Source organism: Pavona decussata, unplaced genomic scaffold, assembly GCF_977016875.1.
Source record: "Pavona decussata unplaced genomic scaffold, jaPavDecu1.1 SCAFFOLD_143, whole genome shotgun sequence".
Taxonomy (NCBI): Eukaryota; Metazoa; Cnidaria; class Anthozoa; order Scleractinia; family Agariciidae; genus Pavona; species Pavona decussata.
The window spans coordinates 2,797,836-2,811,132 of record NW_028145556.1 but is presented as its reverse complement, the minus strand read 5'-3'; the positions used below and the strand labels follow the sequence as shown (position 1 = coordinate 2,811,132).

The window sequence follows — 13,297 nt, the reverse complement described above, 5'->3', positions numbered from 1 at the left end:
CATGGCAAGCGTTTCTTTGATTGCTTAATTTTTCTACCATTGGATATAACTACTAAGACTGCTACACTGATTCAGGTTACGCTCAAAATTTCTCGACGGATGATCATGAAGAACCAAACGAACGAAGAATACTTTCTAGTTCCAAAACATTTTGAAAATTTTATGACTGTGATCATCTATAAATCGTCGCTCTAATGACCGAAAATGTCCTTTACTCACTTTAATTTCGACGGAATTACTGATAGAACTTGTTAGCTTTTTTTTCTCCTTTTCCCAAACAGCTGCACTTTTTTATCTCTTGTCATTTATAAGAACAGAGAAACTAATTTTTCGACGTCTTTGATTCTTTGTCCATCTTTTGTCATGCGTTTAACATTTTTTTTTATATCTAATATTCCAAAAGCGAGACATCAACAAAAATTATTTAGTATAAACAATCTTCATTTTGATTTCTTTCTTTTTGTTATTACTCTCTAAACTTCCCATCTTCCTTAAATAAACAAGGAAAATTAAAGAATAGCGTTCCTTAATGAACACAAAAATCGTTAATTTCTGTTAACCTTTGTTCTTAGAGCGAAAAACCTTCAGCGGTACTCCTTTGTCTTTTTATATCTTATTCAGTTTCAATTTATACTGATCTGAATAATAATCAGGCAAATATAAAGCGTAAAACAATTTCCCATTCTTTTTCAATTATTATTTCAGATGAAACGTTTGCTAACACGTACAACTTCACAAAGTTATGGAATATTGATTTCATTTCCAAAGCAATCGTCTAACTCAAAGGTTGTAGTACAGAACCCGTTGTACGCGTTATATACTTGTTGTGGTTATTTGTTTTGGCTCGCTAGAGTTGAAGTTTGAGCATTAACTCCAGTGAAATGATAAAATGGATAAAAACAGCGAAGAAAATTCCCGAACCCGAAAGAAAAACGCTAAGAGACAGTACTAGTTTTGTTGATAAAATTTTAGGCGAACCCTCAGCGGTTTTATTGTTTAGGAAACACGTTGGGAAAAACACGTTGGCCGGTCTATTTTTAGTTGAAATTACATTGCTACGCTCAATGTTCCCAAAGAGAAAAAATAATTTTTAAATTAACTGGGTAATTTTCCGATTTCTGGAATCCAAAGCCGGATTTCAAACGCAAGACTGTTCTTTTGAAAATAGTTAACTTAAGAATACAATTAAAATAATTTCGACACACCTTCCGTCTTTACCTCCCTGTTAATCTCCGAAAACCCTTCATCACGTCCTTGTCCGTGATCCATTGAATAAAAGTCCGATGCCTAGAAACCAAATGATGGACGAAATCACAAAATCACGAAATCAAAGGCAAGAAATGTTCAAGACTGCGCCCTTAAAAAACTCCATAACATTCATTCACTTTTTTTCGCGCGAGAAGATAAACAGCACAGGTTCCATCAGTTGCGTCATCACTACAAATAAGTCACGTGGTATACAGCACAGCACACACTCATCAAACATTTCCTCGCATGATGTTTTGTTCTCAGGCTTGTTCCCCTAAATCATTACGCGATCATTTAGTACCTCGAAGGGAAAATTGATCACTCAAATATGCTGCGAACTAAGCAGAGTTTTATTCACAACATACATTGTTACTGAATTTACTGTTTGATAGTTCACACGGCGAGAGGTTTTATGCTTATCACTGTCGACTTCACTGTCTGGCTTCCTTGACTGAACAATCTTTGTCCTGTCCTTGGTTATAAGCTAAGGCAAATTCTATAACTTTCATTAATGGACGTGCGAGAATCGAAACAGGACTCTCGATTGGGAATGCACAAACTTGTCGTTCGTTTTACACTTTTGGGAGCGCGTGGAATAATGCATCTTGCTCAGTTTTCTAGCTGACTAATAAAACCCAGCTATGGCGGGGTTTTTGTCTGGCATTACACGTGAAGTTTAGTGAATCAAGAATAATATTTGAGGGAAACTTATCCACAAGTTTTACGCTCTTCAATTCAGACGCGATTTTATAAGCGTGCCGGCGAATGTAAAATTAGCGGTACGTAAGCTGAAGCGCTCAAGGCCTTAAACTTTTGCCCTAATATTTGTTTAGTTCTCTCGTTTCGCGTTTCTCGCTCATTGGCTGTCGCTTCTTCTTTTCTTTGTCATAAATTAACGAAATTATTGGATATATTCTTCAGAAAATTTGCTTCGCTTCTTTTTTATAGATCCAAAATATTTGGCTCCATTTCAGTTCAGTCACACTGTCGGTTGTTTGTTCTCCTTTGACCGCTGGAGAACTGAGTACAATCTTGAGCCAGAGTCCTCATGTTCCTTGATCAGCGGTTTGATTTTCTTAGGACGCAGATACGTTGTGTAAGAGTCATATTGTAGTTTACACAGATACTCAGCGGTACTAAGCGCGTACGCGGTGGGTCTTCATGTATGCGTACACAAAATGTACCTGTAAATAGCATCACCAATGTAGTATAATGGGTATCCTTAGTTTTCTAAGGGTTATAAGTTTCTGAGCTTCACATATTTCATATGCATAGACTTTCTTGATCTCATAGGTTTTACAGTTCTCATAGGTTTCATAGAGTTCTGGAAATTACAGCTTTCACAGGTTTCATAATATTTCTATGATTCATAAGTTTGTGGATATCTCCGGTTTCTTAGCATTTTATGTTTTAAAGATTTCATAGGTTTCCAGTTTTCTCAACTTTAAAACACCGAAAGTCTGGAGACTGAGGTAAAAAAAATATGGAGAGTTTTTTAAAAATCTGAAGATTAATCGACCAGCAGACAAAACTAAGTAAAGACAAGTTCTAATCCAAAAAAAAATCTACGTATGTACCCACGTAAAATTTACGCGACAGTGAAAATCCATCTTTAAAGGCAGAAAGGCATACCGTCCACCATCCCGTGTTGCGAAAGTTCGAGGAAACGTGTTATAAAATCATCCTGAGTTTGGTTGTCTTTCTCGGAACGCATGTTCCACCCGATTACAGCTGCAGTTGATTGAATAAACGATTTTGTTCTCCTTTTTTAAGGAAACCCAACGCTTGATTTCGTATCTGGTCTAATCTAATTTAATTATCGTGGAAGACTTGTATGAAGGATCTTTGTATGAAGGAATACGCTATGAAGAAAAAAGGTTTTCAGGTTTCTTGAATAGTTAAAAACGCCCTCGCTTTTTGCAAATGCGGCCTTCAGTAGTAATCAGATTTGTTAATGTCAGATTCAGAAAGTGCAAATTTTTCGATCAGTTGGGGGGTCCCATTCCTTATTTTTCCCGGTGAGTTTGGTTTACGAAGCGAAACGCAACGCGCGGAATGCGCCCTTCACGGATACTAAAACAAAAATGATTGTTGAAATCTGCTTTCAAGCGGAGAGTTTGAGTTTTCTTGTAATTAAGTTGTTCTTGTGAGCCGTTTGTTTTCTTTTGCTTTAGTGATGTAATTTTATATGTTTTCAAGTACAGTCGACTCCCGCTAACTCGAACCAATTTTCCTTTCCTTTCAGGTCATTTTCTATATAACTTTACCCTCGATAACTCGAACCTTTTTCAATTTCCTTAAAAGGTTTGAGTTATCGGGAGTCGACTGTATGTGCACGTGCATGGTCAATAAATGAGCTAAGGATCTTTTTTTGTCACGTCACTAGTACTGTACCGCACACTTGCTGACAATTTTTCGGGTTGCGAAATTCAAGCCGATTAGAGTTTTACTGTGGCACTGAAATATTGGCCCAAAATATTCTGTATATGGGAACTTTAAGCCTTCTGTCACGTTCTCATTGATGAAAACGTCTTCTTAAGTTCAACACAAGGCGAGCTAGGATTTTGTGAAGGGCAAGGCAATTAATGACATAAATTTAGTAATTTTCCCAACTTTAATTTTTCAGCTACAGAAACCAAACAGATCGATCTGCGCGTACAAATGATCTCTTTAGGATTAGCCCCAGGCAACACTGGAAGCGTTTTTTAATTGCTTAATTTTCCTCTGAGCGGGTGAAACTACTAACACTGCTAAACTGATTCAGTGGGTTAGGCTCAAAATGTCTCGGCGGACGAAGAACAAGACGAATTAAGAATGTTAAGATAAGTTCCATGCCTCGACTTTCTACCTTCGAAACATCAGTTTTCGAAATTCTGTGACTGCGATGAGTTATAAATCGTAGTTCCGATGACTAAAACTGTTTTTTTCCGACTTTAAATTCGTCGGAATTACTGATAGAACTTGTCAGTCATGTTTCCTCTTTTGCACAAACAGCTGCACTTTTAATCTCTTTCCTTTTATGAGAACAGACAACTAATTTTCTCAGACATCTTTTGATTCTTTGTCCATCTTTTGTCATGCGTTTAACATTGTTCGTTTACATCTAATATTCCCCGCCAAAGGCGAGACATCAACAAACATAATTAAGTATAAACAATCTTCACTTTAATTTAGTCTTTTTTCGTTATTACTCTCTAAACTCCCATCTTCCTTGAATAACGAAGGAAAATTGAAGAATTTCGTCCCTTTACTTGCACAAAAGCCGTTAATTTCGATTCTGTTAAGCTTATTTCTCAGAGCGAAAAACCCTTTAGCGGTAATCCTCTGCCGTTTTGCATCTTTTATCCAGTTCAAGTTATACCGACTAAACAATATTTTTCTGAATAATCATCAGGTAAATATATCTACTATGAACAAATTTCCCATAAATAGATGTGTCAGAATCGGAGCAGGACTTTCTCTTGTGCATACACAAATTTGTCGTCATTTTACACTTTTGGAAAACGGGTGGAATCATGATGGCGTCTCGCTCATTCGTTCTAGCTTCAAGTCTCAGACCAAAGGCATGCTTTTTGTGTATCTCAACACAAGTCGTTTACCGAGTCAAGATGGCCATTCTCAGGGATTATTTAGGCGGACGTGGGTGTACAGTCTTAATTAATTATCATGAAACACTGGTGAATGTAGCAAATGCCCGTTATAAAAAAAAAAAAAAAGATTACAGGTTCTGAATTCTCAAACACGCTCTAGTTTGTTGCATTAATGCCGCGTTCATTGGCAATCCGATTTGTTAAGTTAACTGTCTTCAGAAAGCGTAAATTTCTAGTCGTCCCATTTCTTCTTGCCTTATTTGCTCGCTTGAGTAAGAATTTCAGTCGCTTTTCCGAGGGAATGGTTTACTAAGCGAAACCCGGCAACGCGTTGAATGCGCGTTTGAGATTCATTATAGAAATCGGATTTCAAGCAAAGAGATAACTTTTCTTATAATTAAAGTTGTTCTTTTGAGCCATTTGTTTTCATTTGCTTGAGAAATTTAATTGTATATGATTTCAAGTGTATGGTCAATAAATGAGCTAAGCCTCAGTGGACCTTTTGTTCTCAGGTCATTTCGCACCGCACACAGCTGATCATGGACCAAATTCATTGATGATTACAGTGTCATTTTTTATTGGTGAAATATTGGCACACATTTAAACATATCAGGAAAAACTTCTTTTCAGTTTTACATGAGGCAAGCTAGTATTTGGGGAAGGGCGCAATCATTAATGTTTTTTGTTTCCCCCACTTAAATTTTTTAGCTACAGTATCCAAACATTTCAATATACACACAGAAATATATTCTAAGGATCAGCCCTAGCAACATGGCAAGCGTTTCTTTGATTGCTTAATTTTTCTACCACTGGATATAACTACTAATACTAATAAACTGATTCAGGTTGCGCTCAAAATTTCTTGACGGTTGATCATGAAGAACCAAACGAACGAAGAATATATACTTTCTAGTTCCAAAACATTTTGAAAATTTTATGACTTTGATCATCTATAAATCGTCGCTCCAACGACTGAAAATGTCCTTTACTCACTTTAATTTAGACGGAATTACTGATAGAACTTGTTGGCTATTTTTTTCTCCTTTTCACAAACAGCTGGACTTTTTATCTTTCGCCATTTATGCGAACAGAGAAATTAATTTTCTCGCACATTTTGGATTCTTTGTCCATATTTTGTCATGCGTTTAACATTGTTCGTTTATATGCAATATAATAGCGAGACATCAACAAACATAATTAAGTATAAACAATCTTCACTTTAATTATTTGTTTTTCGTTATTACTCTCTAAACTCCCATCTGCCTTGAATCTGAACGAAGGAAAATTGAAGAACTTCGTCCCCTAACTATCGCACAAAAGCCGTTAAGTTCTGTTAAAGCTTTTTCTGATCTTTTCTCAGAGTGAAAAACCCTTCAGCGGTAATTATCTGCATTTTGCATCTTTTATCCAGTTCAAGTTATACCGACTAAATAATATTTTTCTGAATGATAATCAGGTAAATATATCTACTATGAAACAATTTCCCATAAATAGATGTGTGAGAATCGAAGCAGGACTTTCTCTCGTGCATGCACAAATTTGTCCCGCCATTTTACACTTTTGGAAAACGGGTGGAATGGCGTCTCGCTCATTCGTTCTAGCTTCAAGTCTCAGACCAAAGGCATGCTTTTTGTGTATCTCAACACAAGTCGTTTACCGAGTCAAGATGGCTATTCTCAGGGATTATTTAGGCGGACGTGGTTGTACAGTTTTAATTAATTATCATGAAACACTGGTGAATGTAGCAAATGCCCGTTATAAAAAAAAAAAAAAAAGATTACAGGTTCTGAATTCTCAAACACTCTCTAGTTTGTCGCATTAATGCCGCGTTCATTGGCAATCAGATTTGTTAAGTTAACTGTCTTCAGAAAGCGTAAATTACTATTCGTCCCATTTCCTCTTGCCTTATTTGCTCGCTTGAGTAAGAATTTCAGTCGCTTTTCCGAGGGAATGGTTCACTAAGCGAAACCCAGCAACGCGTTGAATGCGCATTTGAAGTACACTTAAACAAGATTCATTGAAAAAATCTGATTTCAAGCAGATATAACTTTTCTTACAATTAAAGTTGTTCTTAGTTGTAAGCCATTTGTTTTCTTTTGCTTTAGAAATTTAATTGTGTATGATTTCAAGTGTATCAGTGGTCAATAAATGAGCGAAGCCTCAGCGGACCTTTTGTTCTCAGGTCATTCCGCACCGCTCACAGCTGATCATGGACCATTGGTGCGGGAAATTTATGATTACAGTGTCATTTTTTATTGATGAATATTGAAACACGTTTAAATACGTCAGCAAAAAACATCATGTGGAGTTTTACATGAGGCGAGCTAGTATTTAGGGAAGGGCTTAATTATTAATGTTTTTTTTTTTTTTATTTTCCTTCACTTCAATTTTTCAGCTACAGTATCTAGACAGTTCAATATGCACACGCAAATATCTTTTAAGGATTAGCCCTAGGCAACATGCAAGCGTTTCTTTGATTGCTTAATTTTTCTGCTACTGGATATAACTACTAATACTGTTAAACTGATTCAGGTTACGCTCATAATTTCTCGACGGATGAAGAACCAAACGAACGAAGAATACGCTTTCTAGTTCCAAAACATTTTGAAAATTTCATGACTGTGATCATCTATAACTGTTGTCGCGGTAATGACTGAAAATGTCCTTTACTGACTTTAATTTCGACGCAATTACTAATAGCACTTTTTTCCCCTCCTTTTACCAAACAGCTGCATTTTTTTTATCTCTTACCATCTAAAAGAACAGAGAAACTAATTTTTTGCGACGTCTTTGATTCTTTGTCAATCTTTTGTTATGCGTTTAACATTGTTCGTTTATATCTAATATTCCAAAAGCGAGACATCAACAAAAACTATTTAGAATAAACAATCTTCACTTTGATTTATTTCTTTTTGTTATTACTCTGTAAACTTCCCATCTTCCTTGAATAACGAAGGAAAATTGAAGAATAGCGTTTCTTAACGAACACAAAAAACGTTAATTTCTGTTAACCTTAGTTCTTAGAGCGAAAAACCTTCAGCGGTAATCCTTTGTCTTTTAATATCTTATTCAGTTCCAAGTTATACTGATCTGAATAATAATCAGGCAAATATAGCTAGCGTAAAACAATTTCCCATTCTTTTTTAATTATTATTTCAGTGAAAACGTTCGCCAACACGTAAAACTTCACAAAGTTATGGAATATTGATTTCTTTCCGAAAGCAATCGTCTAGCTCAAAGGTTGTAGTACAGAAATCGTCGTACGCGTTATATACATGTTGTGGTTATTTGTTTTGGCCTCCTAGAGTTGAAGTTTGAACATTAAATCCAGTGAAATGATAAAATGGTTAAAAACAGCGAACAAAATTCCCGAATTCGAGAGAAAAGCGTTAAAAACAGTTTTGTTGATAAAATTTTAGGCGAACCCTCGGCGGTTTTATTGTTTTGGAAACATGTTAGGAAAAACATGTTGGCCGTTCTATTTTTAGTTGAAATTACATTGCTACGCTCAATGTTCCCAAAGAGAAAAAATGATTTTTAAATTAACTGGGTAATTTTCCGATTTCTGGAATCCAGAGCCGGATTTCAAACGCAATAATGTTCTTTTGAAAATAGTTAACTTAAGAATACAATTAAAATAATTTTGACACACCTTCCGTCTTTACCTCCCTGTTAATCTCCGAAAACCCTTCATCACGTCCTTGTCCGTGATCCATTGAACAAAAATCCGATGTCTAGAAACCAAATGATGGACATAGGAAATCAAAGGCGAGCAATATTCGCTTAAAACTCCATAACATTCATTCACTTTTTTTCGCGCGACAAGATAAACAGTACAGGTTCCATCAGTCGCGTCATCACTACAAATAAGTCACGTGGCATACAGCACAGCACACACTCATCAAGCATTTCCTCGCATGATGTTTTCTTCTCAAGCTTGTTCCCCTAAATCATTACGCGATTTATATTTAGTACCTCTAAGGAAAAATAGATCACTCAAATACGCTGTGAACTAAGCAGAGGTTTATTAACAACATACATTGTTACTGAAATTACTGTTTGATAGTTCACATGGCGAGAGGTTTCATGCTTAACACTGTCGGCTTCACTGTCTGGCTTCCTTGACCGAGCAATCTCTCCCCTGCCCTTGTTTTTTTAGGCAAATTCTATGGCTTTTCATAAATGTATGTGCGAGAATCGAAACAGGACTTTCGATTGGGAATACTCAAAGTTATCGTTATTTTACACTTTTGGGAGCGCGTGGAATGGCATCTCGCTCAGTGTTCTAGCAGACTAATAAAACCCGGCTAGCAGTTTCAGAGCCATGGCGGGGTTTTTGTGTGGCTTTACACGTGAAGTTTACTGAATCAAGAATAATATTACCAGGGAAGCTTATCCACAAGTTTTACGCTCTTCAATTCAGACGCGATTTTATAAGCGTGCCGGCGAATATAAAATTAGCAGTACGTAAGCTCAAGCGCTCAAGGCCTCAAACTTTAGCCCTAATATTTGTTTAGTTCCCTCTTTTAGCGAATCTCGCTTCTGTCGCTTCTTCTTTTCTTTGTCCTAAATTAACGAAATTAATGGTTATATTTTTCAGAAAATTGCTTGGCTTCTTTTTTATAGATCCAAAATATTAGGCTCCATTTCAGTTCAGTCACACTGTCGATTGTTTGTAAAATTTTCCCAGAATTATAGATTCCATATACGGAAAATTATGGCGGGAACTGAACGCACATAACTCGTTTGAACGCTGAAGAACTGAGTACAATCTTGAGCCAGGGTCCTCATGCTCCTTGATCAGCGGTTTGATTTTCTTAGCACGTTGATACGTTGTGTAACAGTCACATTGTGGTTTGACCTTACACAACTACTCAGCGCTGGGTTCCTCATGTATGCCTACACAAAATGTACCTGCAAATAGCATCACCAATGTAGTATAATGGGTATCCTTAGTTCTCTAAGGGTTATAAGTTTCTGGGCTTCACATATTTCATATGCATAGACTTCCTACATCTCATAGGTTTCACAGTTCTCATAGATTTCATAGAGTTCTAGGAATTACAGCTTTTACATGTTTCATAAGGTGTCTATGTTACATAAGTTTGTGGATTTCTCCGGTTTCTTAGCTTGTTATGTTTTAAGATTTCATAGGTTTCCAGACCTCTCAACCTCAAAACACCGAAAATCTGGAGACTGAGGAAAAAAAATCTGGCGATTTCTTTTAAAATCTGAAGATTAATCGACCAGCAGACAAAACCAAGTAAACATAGCTGCTAATCAAAAGAAAGTGCAATTTCCGCCATTTTGAAAATGTGAGTGACCAAAATGCGAGAGACTGGTAATGAAAACCTAATTTGGCACATGTTTTCTATACATGGTCATGGACTGTGTTCCCAGCAAACAGATGGATGAAATTTTAATGGATTCAATTGCACAGAATTGGCGCAAGAAAGTTACCTAGCCCTATAAGCAAGCTCAAAATGAAATAATAGGAGGAAATTGTATCCTTTCAGCTTGTGACTCTGTTTATCGCGAGATTTTTTGTGTCTCGTCGTGAGACCGTGAGACTGAACTGAAAACCGAGAGTGTCACGGCAAAATCGACTCGAGAGGTCTGGGTTTCTTTAGTTGATTCCACAGGTAGCGGTGGATGAGCCTCACACTACTTGCTTGGGGCATGTGCCTTCAAGTGTGTGGGGTCCCACCCCAGGGTTTAAGGGGTCTTTTATCCGCTCCAGTTCACAGGTTTCATAGGTTTCAGGGTTGCACAGGTTTTATAGTTCCCTATATCCCAAAGGTTTTACGGGTTTTATATATTTCTGGATTTTACAAGTTTTCATAAGTTTGTGGGTTTCATAGGTTTTTGGGGTATTACAGCCTTAGCCACAGGCTTCGAATGTGCTAAATTTCACAAGTTTTCATCTTTTACCTGTACAGATGTCATAAGTTTCACGAGTTTGTGGGGTTCACATATTTTTGGGGTATTGCATCTTAAGTCACAAGCTTCATATGTCCATAGTTTCACAGGTTTTATAGCTCTCTGTATTTCGCAGGTTTCATGATAAAGTTGTGGGTTTCACAAGTGTTTGGGTGTTACAGCTTTAGTCTCTGGCTTCAAATGTTTTAAGATTCACAAGTTTCATAGGTCTCTAGCTTTCACATGTAAGATGTCATAAGTTTTAAGTTTTCATGAGTTTGTGGATTTCGCAAGTGTTTGGGGATTACAGCTTTAGTCACAGACTTCTAGTCTGACAGGTTTCTAGCTTTCACATGTACAAATGTCATAAGTTTCATGAGTTTGTGGGTTTTGCTGGAGTTTTTGGGTATTGCAGCTTTAGTCTTAGGCCTAAAATGTCCTTAGTTTCACAGGTTTTACAGGTTCTCTATCTTTCTGGATTTCACAAGTTTTCTTGAGTTTGTGGGTTTCCCAAGTGTTTGGTACTACAGCTTTGGTCACAGAATTTAAATGTCCTAAGTCTGACTAGTTTCTAGGTTTCATATGTACAGATATCGTATTAGTCTCTTTGTTTCACAGGTTTCTGAATTTTACAGGTCTCACAGGTTGCTTGGTTTTGAGTATCGCATAGGTTTTAGTTTCCACGGTTTTATACGTCAATGACCTCCACAGGTTCCGATATAAAATCTTCATTGTCTTTGCTTGAAAAGAAAATGAACACCTTTTTATCAAGAATTAGTTAAGTTTTCTGTACACCGTTCCTTTTGGATAAAAATGCTTTTTGCGATTCAATAATAATATACTTTTACAAAGTAATGATAATATTAGTCTACTGGTAGTTATCTAAACTCTGTTTCTTCATATTTTTGCATGTGCGTCTATTTTTGTCAGTGTGCCCGACCTAAACATAAAAAATATCTTTCTGTTAACTGACTGCCTGGCAGGTAGCTAGTTCACCTATTATTTGTGTGTTATATTGTAAATGCTTTTTGTAGACTCTGGGGTAAATAAAATTTGTTGTTGTGGAATGTGCTCAAAAGATTTTGAATTTTCTTCAAACTTCAAAGCGTTAGGAATGTTTTCGCATTAATTTTGGTTACTCAACGGATGTAAGGAAAAACTTAAATTTGCCGGCCGGACGGGGATCCCAAAATCTCAGTAATCGGTTATGTTTTCGGCCATTTTCAAATATATATCAAATACATTTTTAACAATCTCTTGGATATCTATCAATCAAAATATGTGACCTTTCTCAGTCGACAGTTACATTTTGACTATTTTTTCCCAACACACGAGAAGCACAGTAAGGTCAGGAAGGAAGAATCTCCGAATGGAGTAAAGAAAACAAGATCCCATTATTTTTTCACTGTCGTATCGTAGAAAAACAGTGGTTATTCTAGAAATTGGCTCTTGAGAGTACAATTGGTACCCAGTGCAGTTTTAGGTCTTTGTTCCTAACGGGGAGCACAAAAAAGGTTGCTCCAATGGTAAGTTGAATTTGAAGTGAAACGAACAGTGTGAATTGAGACGACTTTGTTGGCCTTGGAGTGGATATTTCATTTAAAAATTTCGCATAGAAGGCATGCTTCGATAAAAAAAGATAAATTGTACGGGAATTTTTGAAATATCTCGAGATATATACAACTTTCGATGTCTTTTTAACGAAAAATGCAAGAATAACTAAAATCAGCCCATAAAGGGATGTTTCTTTATTGTATTGAAAAACGCTCTGACAGTTTTTTTTTCTAAGATTGCCCATAAACAAGTTGTCTAGGTTGAGAAAGTGTCTGACTAAATTTCGAGGATAATCGTCTCGATGTCATTTAAAATGAAGGCCTTTGCGTTAGTGTTGCTATGGTGACAGCTCTTGCTTGGAAACCAACGAAGACTAGAATTTGATCCTAAGTTGGAAAGTGTAGTATGAGGGAAATCGAAGCAGGTCTCCTTTGCGAAATTGCGATTTGAAAAGATCCACTCCAAGGCCAGAAAAACTGTTGCGAGCCTCCTTTAAGTTCGCTTTTCCATCCCAGCTTATTTATTTTGCCACAATAGCATGTCAGCAGGCGTCATCAGAAATGGCGATCACCCGCTTTAGAGCATTTCTCCCTTTTTTTCGTGAAATGCAAAATGGCTATCCCATAAGCGGTGAAATGTGAAACTTCGTTTTTTCTTTTCCATGAAACGTGATCTAGATCTCCTTACTTTACCACTCTCTTAGAATAAACCCAGATTTACAAGAAAATAAACCCAGTGTTCTTTTTCACCTTTTATTTAAGCATCCAGCACTAACAGCAATTTTTAGTGTGCCTACACTTTGAAAAAGTTAGGCCACTTCGCAGCAAAGCAGATTCTCCTATTTCCTTAATTCAAACTTCTGTAGACTACATTTACAATGTCATCAAACGCCAACAATCACCTCTAGGAGAAACCAGCTCAAGTGACAAGGAATGACCCTGTTGATTCATTCAGTTTCCGTGGAAATAGACCAAAACACGGTACAT

At 36.7% G+C, this 13,297-nt stretch overlaps 1 protein-coding gene across 3 annotated transcripts in view; it reads right to left on the bottom strand.

The window, feature by feature from the left end:
- LOC146466599 (olfactomedin-like protein 2B) overlaps nucleotides 1-13,297 on the bottom strand; it is a 126,600-nt gene that overhangs the window by 103,912 nt on the left and 9,391 nt on the right. The gene's annotated exons all lie outside the window — the stretch shown is intronic.